Source organism: Pan troglodytes, chromosome 1 (genome assembly GCF_028858775.2).
Source record: "Pan troglodytes isolate AG18354 chromosome 1, NHGRI_mPanTro3-v2.0_pri, whole genome shotgun sequence".
NCBI classification, from domain to species: Eukaryota; Metazoa; Chordata; class Mammalia; order Primates; family Hominidae; genus Pan; species Pan troglodytes.
In genome coordinates, this window is record NC_072398.2 from 177,581,650 (window position 1) to 177,588,643 (window position 6,994).

Consider the following 6,994-nt stretch of genomic DNA (forward strand, 5'->3'; position numbering starts at 1 on the left):
ACCCTGACCCCACTTGAAGAAAAATCTCCTGCTCCCTGCGAGGAAAGCAGTTGGCAGAAAAACAGTAATCGAGGATTAGAAACCAAAAAGACCATGCCTTAGGTTCCAGGCCACCTCCCCTGCCCCCTGGACTGCCAGCCCCCTGCCATCTCCAAGTTCAGAGGTGTTGTGTGTGGCTTCTCCTGGTCTCGCTCTCCTAAGATCTGTCAGATGCTCTGGCCCTTCCCAGTGGCCGGGCTGTCCATGGACAAGGAGCTCCCTGTGTGGGATTTCTGCCTTGGGGTCTTTCTGCAGGGTCTGGGGCTATTCTCCATTCTGTGGGGGAATTTAGGCCTGTCTTCTGAGCTGACCCTTCTCGCTGGTCTGAGGGCATTCCAGAGGGCAGTGGTATTGGACAGCAGTGTTGAGCATGGCTCTTCTTGGAGCTCTTGGTTGCATTCTACAGGGCAGCCTCTGGTGATGCAGCAGAAACGGGATTTATTGGAAGAGCAGCAGGCAGGAGCCAGGGCGGTTATGCCAAGTTAGCACAGGGACAGTCTACTGATCCCCCACACTGGTCAGCCACCCTTCCCCATGCGGCCACCAGCCCTGCAAAGCATCTCCAAGAGGGGTCCCGGCACCTTTGTCTCACTCCCTCAGGATCAAAGTCCTAAGCCTCCCCCAGGCCCACCTTCTGCCTCCTTCATGCAGGGTAAGCCCTGCCTCCCACAGGGACCCCCACAGAAGGAAAGACATTTGGATGCTGGGTAAGTTAAGAGATGAAAAATGCCCACTTCACTCCTCTGAATCACCATGCCTAACATTTACTGACTGCTTTGCCATCCTTTAAATGGTATAACTCATTGAGTCCTCACAACAGGCCGAGAAGAAATGGCTGTTTTTACAGATGAGAAACTGCGGCACGGAGAAACTGAGTAAGAAGCCCAAGGTCACATGGCTGGGAAATGGCAGAGCTGTGAGCCAAGCTTCACCTTGGGGTTTGAACAGAGGTCCATCTGTTGCCTACAGAGGCTCTGGAAGCTGCTTGTAAACCTGACCTAAATGGGGCTGCCCTTATCTCCAGGTCATCTGTGTCTCTGCTGCTAACTCTTGCCCTGCTTGCGTGCCCTGTTTTGGCTTGAGTCTAGGCCCACTGAGTCCCTGACCCATCTCCACCATCCAGGATCTTACTTGCTCCCAGTCACATCCCTGGCCCTCTCACCCCCTATGTCTGGGCAGGGTCCCTCTTGTATTTCACCCTGGTTCTCGAGAGTGTGTGGCCCACATCAGAAACACACAGAATGCCAAATGCCATGGTTCATTCTAAGTGATACATTCTTCCACTGTAACTGCCCTATCAGGGTGTGCTTCAGGATTTGAGTCACTCAGTGAAAAAGCATACTAACCTTTAAAGACCTAAGGTTTGTAATTTGTTTTTTTTTTTAAAGTGTCATCAATCAGTGATTGTAACATGTACAACAACAGAATTTGCATGTAGGGGTGTTTACTGATTTAAAAAGATTGCCATGCGTGGAATCTGGCACACAGTGGGCACCTGATCGATATTTGCTGCATTAAGGAATGAGAGTCAGGGGCCTGCGACGCCGGTGGTTGCAGCATTTATTGAAGGATTTACGTTCTTTTTTGCTCATGTTATGAACAAAGCCTCATTTTCAGGTTTTTTTTAAGTCCTTTCATTAATTTATTTCTCCTTTTCTTACCTCCTTTTAGATTATTGATTACCTCCACTTTTTTGTGTGCATGGCCAGATGGCAGAGATGCTGTTACAGAGCAGAGCATCTGCCTGGGGCATGTTTCTGCACAAAAGCAGCATTCTACCAGCGACTGGAAGGTTGTTTAGGGGGCCACCTCTCCCAAGGGTCTAAACCCCATAAAAGCAGTTTCCTGAAAACTTCTCTAAGGTTGCCTCTAATGCTGGAAGTTCCTTGAGAGTAGCTACATGTGCTGGCCCCAAGCCCACCAGCCAGCCTAGGAAAGGACGTTTTTGCTTAGCCTTCATTTTAGTGACACTCCTCCCTGCTCTCCCCCACCAGCCACACACACACACACATGCAGCGTGAGAGAATTCTTCATGTTCCACGCCATTACTGAAATCTAAATGTGACTATTTAGACTCAAAATCGACCAGGCGGGAACCGTGTTAGTCAGTTTGTCTTATTCTGCAGAGCCCATATCCCACTGTGAATTCTCAGCAAGACATCATAATTATCCATAATTAGATAAAGTCTGAACATTAAACCCGTCCTTCTAAAAACAAAAACTGGTGGTTTGCAACACACTAGATCTTCTGCAGTCCAAAGTTGCGGCTGGAAGGAAGCTGGCAAACTCCTTAAATGCAACGGTGAATAAAGTTTTTGAAATGACAATGGGCCGATACTTTAAAAATAAATCTGTTTCGAATGAAAAGTAATTTAGGATTTAAGACTCCGGTAGTGATGCAAAAAGGAAGGGAATGGCCTCAAGACACCTTTTGCTAAGTCGGAGTGATTGAATTCATTTCCACCAGCTTGATCCTTTCCTGAAGGCAGCCAGGGAGTGCGTCCAGTCACCCTCAAACATCTCATCAATCTCCTGCCACAAAAATGAATCAGCATTGCACACAGACCCTCATCCTACAGCCCCTCAGCAAAAGCACCTGCCAGGCTGGGTTAGAAAGGAGTGACACGGCCGGCCGCAGATGGAAGTCCCCACGCTGCAGCACTAGGGGGCCAGCGGGAGGAGCGGAGCAGCCCCCACCGCGAGTGCCTCGTCTCCTCCGGGACCTGTCCGTCTCACATTCCCTCCAGCATAGATCTGTCATATCCTGTTGTCAGCAGCAGAGTGGGTGGGCAGATGTGTGCATGGCCAAACAGCGGAGATGCTGTCACAGAGCGGAGCATCTGCCTGGGGCATGTTTCTGCACAAAAGCAGCATTCTACCAGCGACTGGAAGGTTGTTTAGGGGGCCACCTCTCCCAAGGGTCTAAACCCCATAAAAGCAGTTTCCTGAAAACTTCTCTGAGGTTGCCTCTCGTGCTGGAAGTTCCTTGAGGGTAGCTACATGTGCTGGCCCCAAGCCCAACCAGCCTAACACCTGGTACATCAGGGCTGAGTTACGCATCTGGTGCCTCCATTGAAACCTCTGTGGCCCAACTGCAGCAGTGTTTTTCTGCCCCGACAGGACTTATGAGAGTCTCCTGGGGTCCCTGCGTCTCCCTGTTCGGCAAACACAGATCTAGGGTCAGACAGTTGTGGGTTCAGATTCCAGCACGGCCACTCAGGCAAGCTCCCTAGCCTCTCCCCAGCCTGGTGAGAAGGGCAGCGCTCACCTTTAGAGGTGATTATGCAGCACAGAAGCAGCACATGGGAGCACCAGACATGGCAGCCAGCACGCTCTAGGTGTCCTCCTTACTAGATTCTGTTTGTTGGCAGGATCTTTAAAAAGACCAGCCATGTGGCATTTCAGAGACTACAGAGATCAGAAACAGAGACAAGTCACTAGGGAGAGGGGCCTTCCCCGACTCCCAAATGCACGGGGATTTCTCCTTTAGGTGAGCTCTCCAGCGGCCTTCAAACTCCCAGCTGGGACCTGCAGCAGAGCCTATGCCCCATCTTGGGGTTACCTAGTCCACTCCTGGGGTCACCTAGCCTCCTCGTGGGGTCCCCTAGCTGCCTCGTGGGGTCCCCTAGTCCCCTCATAGGGTCACGTAGCCCTCTCGTGGGGTCCTCTAGCCCCCTTGTGGGGTCTCCTAGCCCCCTGTGTGGAGTCCCATAGCCCCCTGCGTGGGGTACCCTAGCTCCCTCAGGGGATTCCCTAGCCCCCTCATGAGGTCCTCTAGCTCCCTCAGGGGATTCCCTAGCCCCCTGTTTGGGGTCCCCTAGCTTCCTCATGGGCTCACCTAGCCCCCTCATGAGGTCCCCTAGCTCCCTCATGGGGTCCCTTAGCCCCCTCGTGGGGTCACCTAGCCCCCTTGTGGGGTCCCCTAGCTCCCCCATGGGGTCGCCTAGCTCCCTCGTGGGGTCACCTAGCCCCCTTGTGGGGTCCCTTAGCCCCCTCATGGGGTCCACTAGCTCCCTCGTGGGGTCCCCTGGCCCCCTTTTGGGGTCACCTAGCTCCCTAGTGGGGTCCCTTAGCCCCCTCATAGGGTCACCTAGCTCTCAGCAGCACATCAGCCTTGCCCGGGAAGGCAGGTGGGTAGTGCAGGCCAGGGACCTTGCCTCACAGGCCCACTGTTCCACAGTTCCCTGTACAGGGCCCATGCTTAGAGCAGCTCTTTTAGGGTCAGGCTACTGTTGACTGGGAAGCCCCGAAAAGATTGGGCCTGAGTCATCCTGGCACCATAGTTACTGTCTGGAGACTTAAGGGATGAGTCTCATTTGTGACTTTCTTCAGATTCTGCAAACTTTATAGCCTGTGAGTCCGTCCTGCCTCCCACCCTCCTTTCCTCATGGGCCCAGACTCCACCCCGACACTGCCCCAGTTTTGCCTCTCACCCACCCAGCAAACCCAACCCAGGGACAGTCTGATGGCCTCACCTTCTCCATGCCTACCCAGGCTACTGAGTGCCACTGGGTCCTCAGCACTGCCAGGCTGTTCAGAACTGTCATCTCCCTGTTCCACCCAACCTCCATTCAACCCTCACTCCCCTCTCAAACCCCTGCCCACTCCCCTCAGCAAGTGACTTTGGCCCTCACTCCATGGGGACTACAGAGATGCATTCCTCCTCCACACCTTGCTCTCCCAGCTTCTCTTCTGCACCTACAGCATCTCTATCTCCCTCTGTCTTAGCCTGCTTCCATTTCTATGAAGGAATAGCCAAGGCTGGGTGATTTATAAAGAAAAGAGGTTTATTTAACTCATGGTTCCTCAGGTTGTACAAGAAGCATGGTGCCAGCATCTGCTTCTGGTGAGAGCTTCAGGGAGCTTCCACTCACAGCAGAAGGTGAAGGGAGCAGGTATCACCAGGTGAGAGAGAAGGAAACAGAGAAGGGATCTTTTAAACAACCAGACCTCCAGGTAAACTCATACAGCGAGCACTCATTCATTACAGCAAGGACACCGCAAAGCAATTCAAGAGGGATACACGCCAATAACCTAAACTCCTGCCGCCAGGCCCCACCTCCAATACTGGGCATCAAATTTCCACAGGAGATTTGGAGGAGACGGATTTCCAAACTATATCACCTTTCCTGCCAGGCACTGGCAGGGGGTCCAGCCTCAGCCTCCCCATCCTCATCCTCTCTAGCCTTCCCTGGGGAATCTCTACCACTGCTCAGCTGTTTCTCCGCTGTGTTCCCAGGCTAAGCTACTGGCACCACAAACCACCTCCCTGTGCCGATTTGAGACCTGGGAGTCATCCTTGGTTCCCCCTCCCTCCCCACAGGCTGTTTATTCCCTCTTCTGCACAGGATTCCTTCTCTCTTCCCATGGCCATCCTCACCTTGGTTCAGGCACCCTGCCCCCAGCCTGGCCTCCTCCCCCAGTCCTCCCTCTATGCTGGATTGCATATCTGTCCAAGGTCAGACAATCATCCTTACCCAAGACCCTCAGGACTCCCCTAGCCTCCTGAGTGGGGTCTGCCCCTGACTTTAGCAGTACATCCATGGCCCTCTGTCATCTGGTCTCCATGACCACTCTGACTTAGGTCCTCCCCACTCTCACCCCTCCAGCTTCCCTCGGCCCTCTCCTAATTCTCTGCCATGAAACATGCAGGTTCCTCTGCCTGGAAGACCTTCCTCCCCTCCCAGCCCCCTCTTCAGCTGACCCACTCCTCTCCATCCTTCCAGACCCGGCTCATGCATCAGCACCTCCTGGGGCTATCCCCAGCCTCTAGGGTTAAGGTTATATAGCCCCTGACAATTCTTCTGTCTAGCCTGGATCACAAGGTGCTATTGTCATCTGTTTACACATCTGTCTTCCACATAGCCAGAGTGTTCCTCCAAGTCAGGAGCTGTGCCCCATTCACCTCTGGGTGCCCTAAGCCTGGCACTTGGTGAGTGGTCAGTGGCTAACTTGTGATGGAACTCAGGCTGTAAGATGTATATCCAATGTCCATACCTCTGGCCTGGCCAGTAAAATAACGTTTCCTGCTCGTGCAGAAGGACTGTCTCCAGCTTCATCTTGTCTCCAACTCTGATGGCAGGAGCGTGGACTGCAAGGTCAGATAGTCCCAGGTTCAGGCCCTGACTTGGCCAATTATTAGTGATGGGTTTTGGGCAAGACACTCAACCTCTCTGAGCCTTAGTTTCCCCATGTATAAAATGGAGATGGTAATGCCTACCTCATAAGGTTCTGGTATAAATTAAATGACGTGATGCAATGGGACCTGGTAGAGGCCCTGCATGTAGTAGACACATAAAAGTGGGAGCTATCACTCAGGTGGGCTTTTTAGTAACGTACAGTAAATTAAATAGAATAGGGCTGGATTACATTAGCTACAGAAACAAGCCAGGTGCAATGGAGTGAGCCCCAGGATAAAAACAAAAAGACCTCAGTCCCACCTCTGTCACCAAACTAATGTCCTCACTGGGGTCCTCACTTTTTAAAAAAGGGATGGGCCAGGCACGGTGGCTCACACCTATAATCCCAACACTTTGGGAGGCCAAGGCAGGAAGATTGCGTGAGCCCAAGAGTTCGAGACCAACCTGGGCAATGTAGTGAGATGCACCTATAGTCCCCAGCTACTCAGGAAGCTGAAGCAGGAGGAACACTTGAGGCTGGGAGGTCTAGGCTGCAGTGAGCCATGATCGTGCCACTGAACTCCAGCCTGGGTGACAGAGAGAGACCCTGTCTCAAATTTTAAAAAAGGGGACAGCTTGGTTAAAATGGTAACCAGGTTAACTCCCAGCTCACACGTCCTCTGATTCTAAGATTCTTTGACTCTACAATTTCATAAACTGCCATCTGTGGCCTGAGGCATGACTAAGGTCATTAAGGAGAAATGCTCAGAAAACCTTATTCTATTGAAGGGCAAAAGACTGGCATTAGAAGGCCAGGTTAGGTGATAAGTCCTTAC